Raw genomic sequence first — 15,392 nt, forward strand, 5'->3', positions numbered from 1 at the left:
TCAGATGTATTTGTTTGCATGACATCTTCACTCAATTGAATCGACTTAATTTGGAATACAGGGAAGGGATTAGACAGTTTTTCACGTGATCGAAAAACGTACTTCTTTTCAGCATATATGTTATTTTCTTCTTTGATTTGAGCCCAAATAAAACGCTCCATTGACTTTCTTCAGTCATCATCAGTACATATAACTCCCGTGATGTTAAGAGTTTAGCTTTAGGCCTAACTTTGCAATGAGATCTGGTGAGTTGAAGTCCCCCACAGAGGTGCTATAGAACGTTCTCTACTGATACGACGGGAGAGAGACTTCTCCGGCCAAAAGCTGGTCAACTGAGATATGCCCTGAGTAAAATATGTCCTATGTGTAAATAAAAACAAAAGGTTAAACGTTGTATGCAAAACGGACAGGAAGTAGAAAACAATGAATGTGATGGCTGTCAACTATCTTATAATGACAAATGGGTTCCATCATTTCAACAATGTGAATCAGCGAATTCTATTAAAGCACTTCAAATGAACTTTTAGGAAACATTGTAATAGAAGAGCTGTGGTTAAGTGTGCTGAACTGCAGCGCCAGCTGTGCCACCAGAGACCCTGGGTTCGCGCCCAGGCTCTGTCGTAACCGGCCGCGACCGGGAGGTCCGTGGGGCGACGCACAATTGGCCTAGCGTCCTGGTTAGGGAGGGGTTGACCGGTAGGGATATTCTTGTCTCATCGCGCACCAGCGACTCCTGTGGAGGGCGGGGTGCAGTGCACGCTAACCAAGGTTGCCAGGTGCACGGTGTTTCCTCTGGCTTCCGGGTAAGATGCGCCCTGTGTTAAGAAGCAGTGCGGCTTGGTTCGGTTGTGTATCGGAGGACGCATGACTTTCAACCTTCGTCTCTCCCGAGCCCGTACGGGAGTTGTAGCGATGAGACAAGATAGTAGCTACTAAAAACAATTGGATATCACGAAATTGGGGAGAAAAGGGGTAAAATAAATAAAAAATTAAAATAAAGAGCTTTATAAGATTATATTTCTGTTTGTTCATTGTTTTTTACACCAGTTTTAGGAAGAGTAATCACATGTAGAAAATGTCTGGGCCCCCTGTAAATACAGTGCCTTGCGAAAGTATTCGGCCCCCTTGAACTTTGCGACCTTTTGCCACATTTCAGGCTTCAAACATAAAGATATAAAACTGTATTTTTTTGTGAAGAATCAAAAACAAGTGGGACACAATCATGAAGTGGAACGACATTTATTGGATATTTCAAACTTTTTTAACAAATCAAAAACTGAAAAATTGGGCGTGCAAAATTATTCAGCCCCTTTACTTTCAGTGCAGCAAACTTTCTCCAGAAGTTCAGTGAGGATCTCTGAATGATCCAATGGTGACCTAAATGACTAATGATGATAAATACAATCCACCTGTGTGTAATCAAGTCTCCGTATAAATTCACCTGCACTGTGATAGTCTCAGAGGTCCGTTAAAAGCGCAGAGAGCATCATGAAGAACAAGGAACACACCAGGCAGGTCCGAGATACTGTTGTGAAGAAGTTTAAAGCCGGATTTGGATACAAAAAGATTTCCCAAGCTTTAAACATCCCAAGGAGCACTGTGCAAGCGATAATATTGAAATGGAAGGAGTATCAGACCACTGCAAATCTACCAAGACCTGGCCGTCCCTCTAAACTTTCAGCTCATACAAGGAGAAGACTGATCAGAGATGCAGCCAAGAGGCCCATGATCACTCTGGATGAACTGCAGAGATCTACAGCTGAGGTGGGAGACTCTGTCCATAGGACAACAATCAGTCGTATATTGCACAAATCTGGCCTTTATGGAAGCGTGGCAAGAAGAAAGCCATTTCTTAAAGATATCCATACAAAGTGCCGTTTAAAGTTTGCCACAAGCCACCTGGGAGACACACCAAACATGTGGAAGAAGGTGCTCTGGTCAGATGAAACCAAAATTGAACTTTTTGGCAACAATGCAAAACGTTATGTTTGGCGTAAAAGCAACACAGCTCATCACCCTGAACACACCATACCCACTGTCAAACATGGTGGTGGCAGCATCATGGTTTGGGCCTGCTTTTCTTCAGCAGGGATAGGGAAGATGGTTAAAATTGATGAAAAGATGGATGGAGCCAAATACAGGACCATTCTGGAAGAAAACCTGATGGAGTCTGCAAAAGACCTGAGACTGGGACGGAGGTTTGTCTTCCAAGAAGACACTGATCCAAAACATAAAGCAAAATCTACAATGGAACGGTTCGAAAATAAACATATCCAGGTGTTAGAATTGCCAAGTCAAAGTCCAGACCTGAATCCAATCGAGAATCGGTGGAAAGAACTGAAAACTGCTATTCACAAATGCTCTCCATCCAACCTCACTGAGCTTGAGCTGTTTTGCAAGGAGGAATGGGAAAAAAAATCAGTCTCTCGATGTGCAAAACTGATAGAGACAGACCCCAAGCGACATACAGCTGTAATCGCAGCAAAAGGTGGCGCGACAAAGTATTAACTTGAGGGGGCTGAATAATTTTGAACGCCCAATTTTTCAGTTTTTCATTTGAAAAAAAAGTTTGAAATATCCAATAAATGTCGTTCCAAGTCATGATTGTGTCCCACTTGTTGTTGATTCTTCACAAAAAAATACAGATTTATATCTTTATGTTTGAAGCCTGAAATGTGGCAAAAGGTCGCAAAGTTCAAGGGGGCCAAATACTTTCGCAAGGCACTGTAACCTTTTTCAAATCTGGCCCCGTAACAATATAGTTGAATAGCCATGGACCTGTGGTATAGTTTATACAGGCATATGCACAGAGACAGACTATATAAGGCCTGTTAGCTGTTCATATGTACGGAGACAGACTATATAAGGCCTGTTAGCTGTTCATATGTACAGAGACAGACTATATAAGGCCTGTTAGCTGTTCATATATACAGAGACAGACTATATAAGGCCTGTTAGCTGTTCATATGTACAGAGACAGACTATATAAGGCCTGTTAGCTGTTCATATATACAGACTATATAAGGTCTGTTAGCTGTTCATATGTAAGGAGACAGACTATATAAGGCCTGTTAGCTGTTCATATGTACAGAGACAGACTATATAAGGCCTGTGAGCTGTTCATATGTACAGAGACAGACTATATAAGGCCTGTTAGCTGTTCATATGTACAGAGACAGACTATATAAGGCCTGTTAGCTGTTCATATGTACAGAGACAGACTATATAAGGCCTGTTAGCTGTTCATATATACAGACTATATAAGTCCTGTTAGCTGTTCATATGTACAGAGACAGACTATATAAGGCCTGTTAGCTGTTCATATGTACAGAGACAGACTATATAAGGCCTGTTAGCTGTTCATATGTACAGAGACAGACTATATAAGGCCTGTTAGCTGTTCATATATACAGACTATATAAGGCCTGTTAGCTGTTCATATGTACAGAGACAGACTATATAAGGCCTGTTAGCTGTTCATACGTACAGAGACAGACTATATAAGGCCTGTTAGCTGTTCATATATACAGACTATATAAGGCCTGTTAGCTGTTCATACGTACAGAGACAGACTATATAAGGCCTGTTAGCTGTTCATATATACAGACTATATAAGGCCTGTTAGCTGTTCATATGTACAAAGACAGACTATATAAGGCCTGTTAGCTGTTCATATGTACAGAGACAGACTATATAAGGCCTGTTAGCTGTTCATATGTACAGAGACAGAATATATAAGGCCTGTTAGCTGTTCATATATACAGACTATATAAGGCCTTTTAGCTGTTCATATGTAAGGAGACAGACTATATAAGGCCTGTTTGCTGTTCATATGTACGGAGACAGACTATATAAGGCCTGTTAGCTGTTCATATGTACAGAGACAGACTATATAAGGCCTGTGAGCTGTTCATATGTACAGAGACAGACTATATAAGGCCTGTTAGCTGTTCATATGTACAGAGACAGACTATATATGGCCTGTTAGCTGTTCAAATGTACAGAGACAGACTATATAAGGCCTGTTAGCTGTTCATATGTACAGAGACAGACTATATAAGGCCTGTTAGCTGTTCATATGTACAGAGACAGACTATATAAGGCCTGTTTGCTGTTCATATGTACAGAGACAGACTATATAAGGCCTGATAGCTGTTCATATGTACAGAGACAGACTATATAAGGCCTGTTAGCTGTTCATATGTACAGAGGCAGACTATATAGGGCCTGTTAGCTGTTCATATGTACAGAGACAGACTATATAAGGCCTGATAGCTGTTCATATGTACAGAGACAGACTATATAAGGCCTGTTAGCTGTTCATATGTACAGAGACAGAATATATAAGGCCTGTTAGCTGTTCATATGTAAGGAGACAGACTATATAAGGCCTGTTTGCTGTTCATATGTACAGAGACAGACTATGTAAGGCCTGTTAGCTGTGCATATGTACAGAGACAGACTATATAAGGCCTGTTAGCTGTTCATATATACGGAGACAGACTATATAAGGCCTGTGAGCTGTTCATATATACGGAGACAGACTATATAAGGCCTGTGAGCTGTTCATATGTACAGAGACATACTATATAAGGCCTGTTAGCTGTTCATGTGTACGGAGACAGACTATATAAGGCCTGTTAGCTGTTCATATGTACGGAGACAGACTATATAAGGCCTGTTAGCTGTTCATATGTACAGAGACAGACTATATAAGGCCTGTTAGCTGTTCATATATACAGAGACAGACTATATAAGGCCTGTTAGCTGTTCATATGTACAGAGACAGACTATATAAGGCCTGTTAGCTGTTCATATATACAGACTATATAAGGTCTGTTAGCTGTTCATATGTAAGGAGACAGACTATATAAGGCCTGTTAGCTGTTCATATGTACAGAGACAGACTATATAAGGCCTGTGAGCTGTTCATATGTACAGAGACAGACTATATAAGGCCTGTTAGCTGTTCATATGTACAGAGACAGACTATATAAGGCCTGTTAGCTGTTCATATGTACAGAGACAGACTATATAAGGCCTGTTAGCTGTTCATATATACAGACTATATAAGTCCTGTTAGCTGTTCATATGTACAGAGACAGACTATATAAGGCCTGTTAGCTGTTCATATGTACAGAGACAGACTATATAAGGCCTGTTAGCTGTTCATATGTACAGAGACAGACTATATAAGGCCTGTTAGCTGTTCATATATACAGACTATATAAGGCCTGTTAGCTGTTCATATGTACAGAGACAGACTATATAAGGCCTGTTAGCTGTTCATACGTACAGAGACAGACTATATAAGGCCTGTTAGCTGTTCATATATACAGACTATATAAGGCCTGTTAGCTGTTCATACGTACAGAGACAGACTATATAAGGCCTGTTAGCTGTTCATATATACAGACTATATAAGGCCTGTTAGCTGTTCATATGTACAAAGACAGACTATATAAGGCCTGTTAGCTGTTCATATGTACAGAGACAGACTATATAAGGCCTGTTAGCTGTTCATATGTACAGAGACAGAATATATAAGGCCTGTTAGCTGTTCATATATACAGACTATATAAGGCCTTTTAGCTGTTCATATGTAAGGAGACAGACTATATAAGGCCTGTTTGCTGTTCATATGTACGGAGACAGACTATATATGGCCTGTTAGCTGTTCAAATGTACAGAGACAGACTATATAAGGCCTGTTAGCTGTTCATATGTACAGAGACAGACTATATAAGGCCTGTGAGCTGTTCATATGTACAGAGACAGACTATATAAGGCCTGTTAGCTGTTCATATGTACAGAGACAGACTATATATGGCCTGTTAGCTGTTCAAATGTACAGAGACAGACTATATAAGGCCTGTTAGCTGTTCATATGTACAGAGACAGACTATATAAGGCCTGTTAGCTGTTCATATGTACAGAGACAGACTATATAAGGCCTGTTTGCTGTTCATATGTACAGAGACAGACTATATAAGGCCTGATAGCTGTTCATATGTACAGAGACAGACTATATAAGGCCTGTTAGCTGTTCATATGTACAGAGGCAGACTATATAGGGCCTGTTAGCTGTTCATATGTACAGAGACAGACTATATAAGGCCTGATAGCTGTTCATATGTACAGAGACAGACTATATAAGGCCTGTTAGCTGTTCATATGTACAGAGACAGAATATATAAGGCCTGTTAGCTGTTCATATGTAAGGAGACAGACTATATAAGGCCTGTTTGCTGTTCATATGTACAGAGACAGACTATGTAAGGCCTGTTAGCTGTGCATATGTACAGAGACAGACTATATAAGGCCTGTTAGCTGTTCATATATACGGAGACAGACTATATAAGGCCTGTGAGCTGTTCATATATACGGAGACAGACTATATAAGGCCTGTGAGCTGTTCATATGTACAGAGACATACTATATAAGGCCTGTTAGCTGTTCATGTGTACGGAGACAGACTATATAAGGCCTGTTAGCTGTTCATATGTACGGAGACAGACTATATAATGCCTGTTAGCTGTTCATATGTACAGAGACAGACTGTATAAGACCTGTTTGCTGTTCATATGTACAGAGACAGACTATATAAGGCCTGTTAGCTGTTCATATGTACAGAGACAGACTATATAAGGCCTGTTAGCTGTTCATATATACAGACTATATAAGGCCTGTTAGCTGTTCATATGTACAGAGACAGACTATATAAGGCCTGTTAGCTGTTCATACGTACAGAGACAGACTATATAAGGCCTGTTAGCTGTTCATATATACAGACTATATAAGGCCTGTTAGCTGTTCATACGTACAGAGACAGACTATATAAGGCCTGTTAGCTGTTCATATATACAGACTATATAAGGCCTGTTAGCTGTTCATATGTACAGAGACAGACTATATAAGGCCTGTTAGCTGTTCATATATACAGACTATATAAGGTCTGTTAGCTGTTCATATGTAAGGAGACAGACTATATAAGGCCTGTTAGCTGTTCATATGTACAGAGACAGACTATATAAGGCCTGTGAGCTGTTCATATGTACAGAGACAGACTATATAAGGCCTGTTAGCTGTTCATATGTACAGAGACAGACTATATAAGGCCTGTGAGCTGTTCATATGTACAGAGACAGACTATATAAGGCCTGTTAGCTGTTCATATGTACAGAGACAAAATCTAAATGGCCTGTTAGCTTTTCATATATACAGACTATATAAGGCCTGTTAGCTGTTCATATGTAAGGAGACAGACTATATAAGGCCTGTTAGCTGTTCATATGTACAGAGACAGACTATATAAGGCCTGTTAGCTGTTCATATGTACTGAGACAGACTATATAAGGCCTGTTAGCTGTTCATATGTACGGAGACAGACTATATAAGGCCTGTTAGCTGTTCATATGTACAGAGACAGACTATATAAGGCCTGTTAGCTGTTCATATGTACGGAGACAGACTATATAAGGCCTGTTAGCTGTTCATATGTACAGAGACAGACTATATAAGGCCTGTTTGCTGTTCATATGTACAGAGACAGACTATATAAGGCCTGTGAGCTGTTCATATGTACAGAGACAGACTATATAAGGCCTGTTAGCTGTTCAAATGTACAAAGACAGACTATATAAGGCCTGTTAGCTGTTCATATGTAAGGAGACAGACTATATAAGGCCTGTTTGCTGTTCATATGTACGGAGACAGACTATATAAGGCCTGTTAGCTGTTCATATGTACAGAGACAGACTATATAAGGCCTGTGAGCTGTTCATATGTACAGAGACAGACTATATAAGGCCTGTTAGCTGTTCATATGTACAGAGACAGACTATATATGGCCTGTTAGCTGTTCAAATGTACAGAGACAGACTATATAAGGCCTGTTAGCTGTTCATATGTACAGAGACAGACTATATAAGGCCTGTTAGCTGTTCATATGTACAGAGACAGACTATATAAGGCCTGTTTGCTGTTCATATGTACAGAGACAGACTATATAAGGCCTGATAGCTGTTCATATGTACAGAGACAGACTATATAAGGCCTGTTAGCTGTTCATATGTACAGAGGCAGACTATATAGGGCCTGTTAGCTGTTCATATGTACAGAGACAGACTATATAAGGCCTGATAGCTGTTCATATGTACAGAGACAGACTATATAAGGCCTGTTAGCTGTTCATATGTACAGAGACAGAATATATAAGGCCTGTTAGCTGTTCATATGTAAGGAGACAGACTATATAAGGCCTGTTTGCTGTTCATATGTACAGAGACAGACTATGTAAGGCCTGTTAGCTGTGCATATGTACAGAGACAGACTATATAAGGCCTGTTAGCTGTTCATATATACGGAGACAGACTATATAAGGCCTGTGAGCTGTTCATATATACGGAGACAGACTATATAAGGCCTGTGAGCTGTTCATATGTACAGAGACATACTATATAAGGCCTGTTAGCTGTTCATGTGTACGGAGACAGACTATATAAGGCCTGTTAGCTGTTCATATGTACGGAGACAGACTATATAATGCCTGTTAGCTGTTCATATGTACAGAGACAGACTATATAAGACCTGTTTGCTGTTCATATGTACAGAGACAGACTATATAAGGCCTGTTAGCTGTTCATATGTACAGAGACAGACTATATAAGGCCTGTTAGCTGTTCATATATACAGACTATATAAGGCCTGTTAGCTGTTCATATGTACAGAGACAGACTATATAAGGCCTGTTAGCTGTTCATACGTACAGAGACAGACTATATAAGGCCTGTTAGCTGTTCATATATACAGACTATATAAGGCCTGTTAGCTGTTCATACGTACAGAGACAGACTATATAAGGCCTGTTAGCTGTTCATATATACAGACTATATAAGGCCTGTTAGCTGTTCATATGTACAGAGACAGACTATATAAGGCCTGTTAGCTGTTCATATATACAGACTATATAAGGTCTGTTAGCTGTTCATATGTAAGGAGACAGACTATATAAGGCCTGTTAGCTGTTCATATGTACATAGGCAGACTATATAAGGCCTGTGAGCTGTTCATATGTACAGAGACAGACTATATAAGGCCTGTTAGCTGTTCATATGTACAGAGACAGACTATATAAGGCCTGTGAGCTGTTCATATGTACAGAGACAGACTATATAAGGCCTGTTAGCGGTTCAAATGTACAGAGACAGACTATATAAGGCCTGTTAGCTGTTCATATGTACAGAGACAGACTATATAAGGCCTGTTAGCTGTTCATATGTACAGAGACAGACTATATAAGGCCTGTTAGCTGTTCATATGTACAGAGACAGACTATATAAGGCCTGTTAGCTGTTCATATGTACAGAGACAAAATCTAAATGGCCTGTTAGCTTTTCATATATACAGACTATATAAGGCCTGTTAGCTGTTCATATGTAAGGAGACAGACTATATAAGGCCTGTTAGCTGTTCATATGTACAGAGACAGACTATATAAGGCCTGTTAGCTGTTCATATGTACTGAGACAGGCTATATAAGGCCTGTTAGCTGTTCATATGTACGGAGACAGACTATATAAGGCCTGTTAGCTGTTCATATGTACAGAGACAGACTATATAAGGCCTGTTAGCTGTTCATATGTACGGAGACAGACTATATAAGGCCTGTTAGCTGTTCATATGTACAGAGACAGACTATATAAGGCCTGTTTGCTGTTCATATGTACAGAGACAGACTATATAAGGCCTGTGAGCTGTTCATATGTACAGAGACAGACTATATAAGGCCTGTTAGCTGTTCAAATGTACAAAGACAGACTATATAAGGCCTGTTAGCTGTTCATATGTACAGAGACAGACTATATAAGGCCTGTTTGCTGTTCATATGTACAGAGACAGGCTATATAAGGCCTTTGAGCTGTTCATATGTACAGAGACAGACTATATAAGGCCTGTTAGCTGTTCATATGTACAGAGACAGACTATATAAGGCCTGTTAGCTGTTCATATGTACAGAGACAGACTATATAAGGCCTGTTAGCTGTTCATATGTACGGAGACAGACTATATAAGGCCTGTTAGCTGTTCATATGTACAGAGACAGACTATATAAGGCCTGTTAGCTGTTCATATGTACGGAGACAGACTATATAAGGCCTGTTAGCTGTTCATATGTACAGAGACAGACTATATAAGGCCTGTTTGCTGTTCATATGTACAGAGACAGACTATATAAGGCCTGTGAGCTGTTCATATGTACAGAGACAGACTATATAAGGCCTGTTAGCTGTTCAAATGTACAAAGACAGACTATATAAGGCCTGTTAGCTGTTCATATGTACAGAGACAGACTATATAAGGCCTGTTTGCTGTTCATATGTACAGAGACAGGCTATATAAGGCCTTTGAGCTGTTCATATGTACAGAGACAGACTATATAAGGCCTGTTAGCTGTTCATATGTACAGAGACAGACTATATAAGGCCTGTTAGCTGTTCATATGTACAGAGACAGACTATATAAGGCCTGTTAGCTGTTCATATATACAGACTATATAAGTCCTGTTAGCTGTTCATATGTACAGAGACAGACTATATAAGGCCTGTTAGCTGTTCATATGTACAGAGACAGACTATATAAGGCCTGTTAGCTGTTCATATGTACAGAGACAGACTATATAAGGCCTGTTAGCTGTTCATATATACAGACTATATAAGGCCTGTTAGCTGTTCATATGTACAGAGACAGACTATATAAGGCCTGTTAGCTGTTCATACGTACAGAGACAGACTATATAAGGCCTGTTAGCTGTTCATATATACAGACTATATAAGGCCTGTTAGCTGTTCATACGTACAGAGACAGACTATATAAGGCCTGTTAGCTGTTCATATATACAGACTATATAAGGCCTGTTAGCTGTTCATATGTACAAAGACAGACTATATAAGGCCTGTTAGCTGTTCATATGTACAGAGACAGACTATATAAGGCCTGTTAGCTGTTCATATGTACAGAGACAGAATATATAAGGCCTGTTAGCTGTTCATATATACAGACTATATAAGGCCTTTTAGCTGTTCATATGTAAGGAGACAGACTATATAAGGCCTGTTTGCTGTTCATATGTACGGAGACAGACTATATAAGGCCTGTTAGCTGTTCATATGTACAGAGACAGACTATATAAGGCCTGTGAGCTGTTCATATGTACAGAGACAGACTATATAAGGCCTGTTAGCTGTTCATATGTACAGAGACAGACTATATATGGCCTGTTAGCTGTTCAAATGTACAGAGACAGACTATATAAGGCCTGTTAGCTGTTCATATGTACAGAGACAGACTATATAAGGCCTGTTAGCTGTTCATATGTACAGAGACAGACTATATAAGGCCTGTTTGCTGTTCATATGTACAGAGACAGACTATATAAGGCCTGATAGCTGTTCATATGTACAGAGACAGACTATATAAGGCCTGTTAGCTGTTCATATGTACAGAGGCAGACTATATAGGGCCTGTTAGCTGTTCATATGTACAGAGACAGACTATATAAGGCCTGATAGCTGTTCATATGTACAGAGACAGACTATATAAGGCCTGTTAGCTGTTCATATGTACAGAGACAGAATATATAAGGCCTGTTAGCTGTTCATATGTAAGGAGACAGACTATATAAGGCCTGTTTGCTGTTCATATGTACAGAGACAGACTATGTAAGGCCTGTTAGCTGTGCATATGTACAGAGACAGACTATATAAGGCCTGTTAGCTGTTCATATATACGGAGACAGACTATATAAGGCCTGTGAGCTGTTCATATATACGGAGACAGACTATATAAGGCCTGTGAGCTGTTCATATGTACAGAGACATACTATATAAGGCCTGTTAGCTGTTCATGTGTACGGAGACAGACTATATAAGGCCTGTTAGCTGTTCATATGTACGGAGACAGACTATATAATGCCTGTTAGCTGTTCATATGTACAGAGACAGACTATATAAGACCTGTTTGCTGTTCATATGTACAGAGACAGACTATATAAGGCCTGTTAGCTGTTCATATGTACAGAGACAGACTATATAAGGCCTGTTAGCTGTTCATATATACAGACTATATAAGGCCTGTTAGCTGTTCATATGTACAGAGACAGACTATATAAGGCCTGTTAGCTGTTCATACGTACAGAGACAGACTATATAAGGCCTGTTAGCTGTTCATATATACAGACTATATAAGGCCTGTTAGCTGTTCATACGTACAGAGACAGACTATATAAGGCCTGTTAGCTGTTCATATATACAGACTATATAAGGCCTGTTAGCTGTTCATATGTACAAAGACAGACTATATAAGGCCTGTTAGCTGTTCATATGTACAGAGACAGACTATATAAGGCCTGTTAGCTGTTCATATGTACAGAGACAGAATATATAAGGCCTGTTAGCTGTTCATATATACAGACTATATAAGGCCTGTTAGCTGTTCATATGTAAGGAGACAGACTATATAAGGCCTGTTTGCTGTTCATATGTACGGAGACAGACTATATAAGGCCTGTTAGCTGTTCATATGTACAGAGACAGACTATATAAGGCCTGTGAGCTGTTCATATGTACAGAGACAGACTATATAAGGCCTGTTTGCTGTTCATATGTACAGAGACAGACTATATAAGGCCTGATAGCTGTTCATATGTACAGAGACAGACTATATAAGGCCTGTTAGCTGTTCATATGTACAGAGACAGACTATATAGGGCCTGTTAGCTGTTCATATGTACAGAGACAGACTATATAAGGCCTGATAGCTGTTCATATGTACAGAGACAGACTATATAAGGCCTGTTAGCTGTTCATATGTACAGAGACAGAATATATAAGGCCTGTTAGCTGTTCATATGTAAGGAGACAGACTATATAAGGCCTGTTTGCTGTTCATATGTACAGAGACAGACTATATTAGGCCTGTTAGCTGTTCATATGTACAGAGACAGACTATATAAGGCCTGATAGCTGTTCATATGTACAGAGACAGACTATATAAGGCCTGTTAGCTGTTCATATGTACAGAGACAGAATATATAAGGCCTGTTAGCTGTTCATATATACAGACTATATAAGGCCTGTTAGCTGTTCATATGTAAGGAGACAGACTATATAAGGCCTGTTTGCTGTTCATATGTACGGAGACAGACTATATAAGGCCTGTTAGCTGTTCATATATACAGACTATATAAGGCCTGTTAGCTGTTCATATGTACAGAGACAGACTATATAAGGCCTGTTAGCTGTTCATACGTACAGAGACAGACTATATAAGGCCTGTTAGCTGTTCATATATACAGACTATATAAGGCCTGTTAGCTGTTCATACGTACAGAGACAGACTATATAAGGCCTGTTAGCTGTTCATATATACAGACTATATAAGGCCTGTTAGCTGTTCATATGTACAAAGACAGACTATATAAGGCCTGTTAGCTGTTCATATGTACAGAGACAGACTATATAAGGCCTGTTAGCTGTTCATATGTACAGAGACAGAATATATAAGGCCTGTTAGCTGTTCATATATACAGACTATATAAGGCCTGTTAGCTGTTCATATGTAAGGAGACAGACTATATAAGGCCTGTTTGCTGTTCATATGTACGGAGACAGACTATATAAGGCCTGTTAGCTGTTCATATGTACAGAGACAGACTATATAAGGCCTGTGAGCTGTTCATATGTACAGAGACAGACTATATAAGGCCTGTTAGCTGTTCATATGTACAGAGACAGACTATATATGGCCTGTTAGCTGTTCAAATGTACAGAGACAGACTATATAAGGCCTGTTTGCTGTTCATATGTACAGAGACAGACTATATAAGGCCTGTTTGCTGTTCATATGTACAGAGACAGACTATATAAGGCCTGTTAGCTGTTCATATGTATAGAGACAGACTATATAATAAGGTGTGTTAGCTGTTCATATATACAGAGACAGACTATTAAAGGCCTGTTAGCTGTTCATATATACAGAGACAGACTATGTAAGGCCTGTTAGCTGCGCATATATACAGAGACAGACTATGTAAGGCCTGTTAGCTGTGCATATGTACAGAGACAGACTATATAAGGCCTGTGAGCTGTTCATATATACGGAGACAGACTATATAAGCCTGTGAGCTGTTCATATGTACAGAGACAGACTATATAAGGCCTGTTAGCTGTTCATGTGTACGGAGACAGACTATATAAGGCCTGTTAGCTGTTCATATGTACGGAGACAGAGTATATAAGGCCTGTTAGCTGTTCATATGTACAGAGACAGACTATATAAGGCCTGTTTGCTTTTCATATGTACAGAGACAGACTATATAAGGCCTGTGAGCTGTTCATATGTACAGAGACAGACTATATAAGGCCTGTTAGCTGTTCAAATGTACAGAGACAGACTATATAAGGCCTGTTAGCTGTTCATATGTATAGAGACAGACTATATAATAAGGTGTGTTAGCTGTTCATATATACAGAGACAGACTATTAAAGGCCTGTTAGCTGTTCATATATACAGAGACAGACTATGTAAGGCCTGTTAGCTGTGCATATGTACAGAGACAGACTATATAAGGCCTGTTAGCTGTTCATATATACGGAGACAGACTATATAAGGCCTGTGAGCTGTTCATATATACGGAGACAGACTATATAAGGCCTGTGAGCTGTTCATATGTACAGAGACAGACTATATAAGGCCTGTTAGCTGTTCATGTGTACGGAGACAGACTATATAAGGCCTGTTAGCTGTTCATATGTACGGAGACAGACTATATAAGGCCTGTTAGCTGTTCATATGTATAGAGACAGACTATATAATAAGGTGTGTTAGCTGTTCATATATACAGAGACAGACTATTAAAGGCCTGTTAGCTGTTCATATATACAGAGACAGACTATGTAAGGCATGTTAGCTGTGCATATGTACAGAGACAGACTATATAAGGCCTGTGAGCTGTTCATATGTACAGAGAAAGACTATATAAGACCTGTTAGCTGTTCAAATGTACAGAGACAGACTATATAAGGCCTGTTAGCTGTTCATATGTACAGAGACAGACTATATAAGGCCTGTTAGCTGTTCATATGTACAGAGACAGACTATATAAGGCCTGTTTGCTGTTCATATGTATAGAGACAGACTATATAATAAGGTGTGTTAGCTGTTCATATATACAGAGACAGACTATTAAAGGCCTGTTAGCTGTTCATATATACAGAGACAGACTATGTAAGGCCTGTTAGCTGTGCATATATACAGAGACAGACTATGTAAGGCCTGTTAGCTGTGCATATGAACAGAGACAGACTATATAAGGCCTGTGAGCTGTTCATATA

The 15,392-nt window shown here is 39.5% G+C and overlaps 1 pseudogene; it reads left to right on the forward strand.

Annotated features, from left to right (window-relative positions):
- Positions 1-15,392, forward strand: part of LOC135543738 (replication protein A 70 kDa DNA-binding subunit-like) — a 139,165-nt pseudogene that overhangs the window by 81,374 nt on the left and 42,399 nt on the right.

This window comes from Oncorhynchus masou, chromosome 8, assembly GCF_036934945.1.
Source record: "Oncorhynchus masou masou isolate Uvic2021 chromosome 8, UVic_Omas_1.1, whole genome shotgun sequence".
NCBI lineage: Eukaryota > Metazoa > Chordata > Actinopteri > Salmoniformes > Salmonidae > Oncorhynchus > Oncorhynchus masou.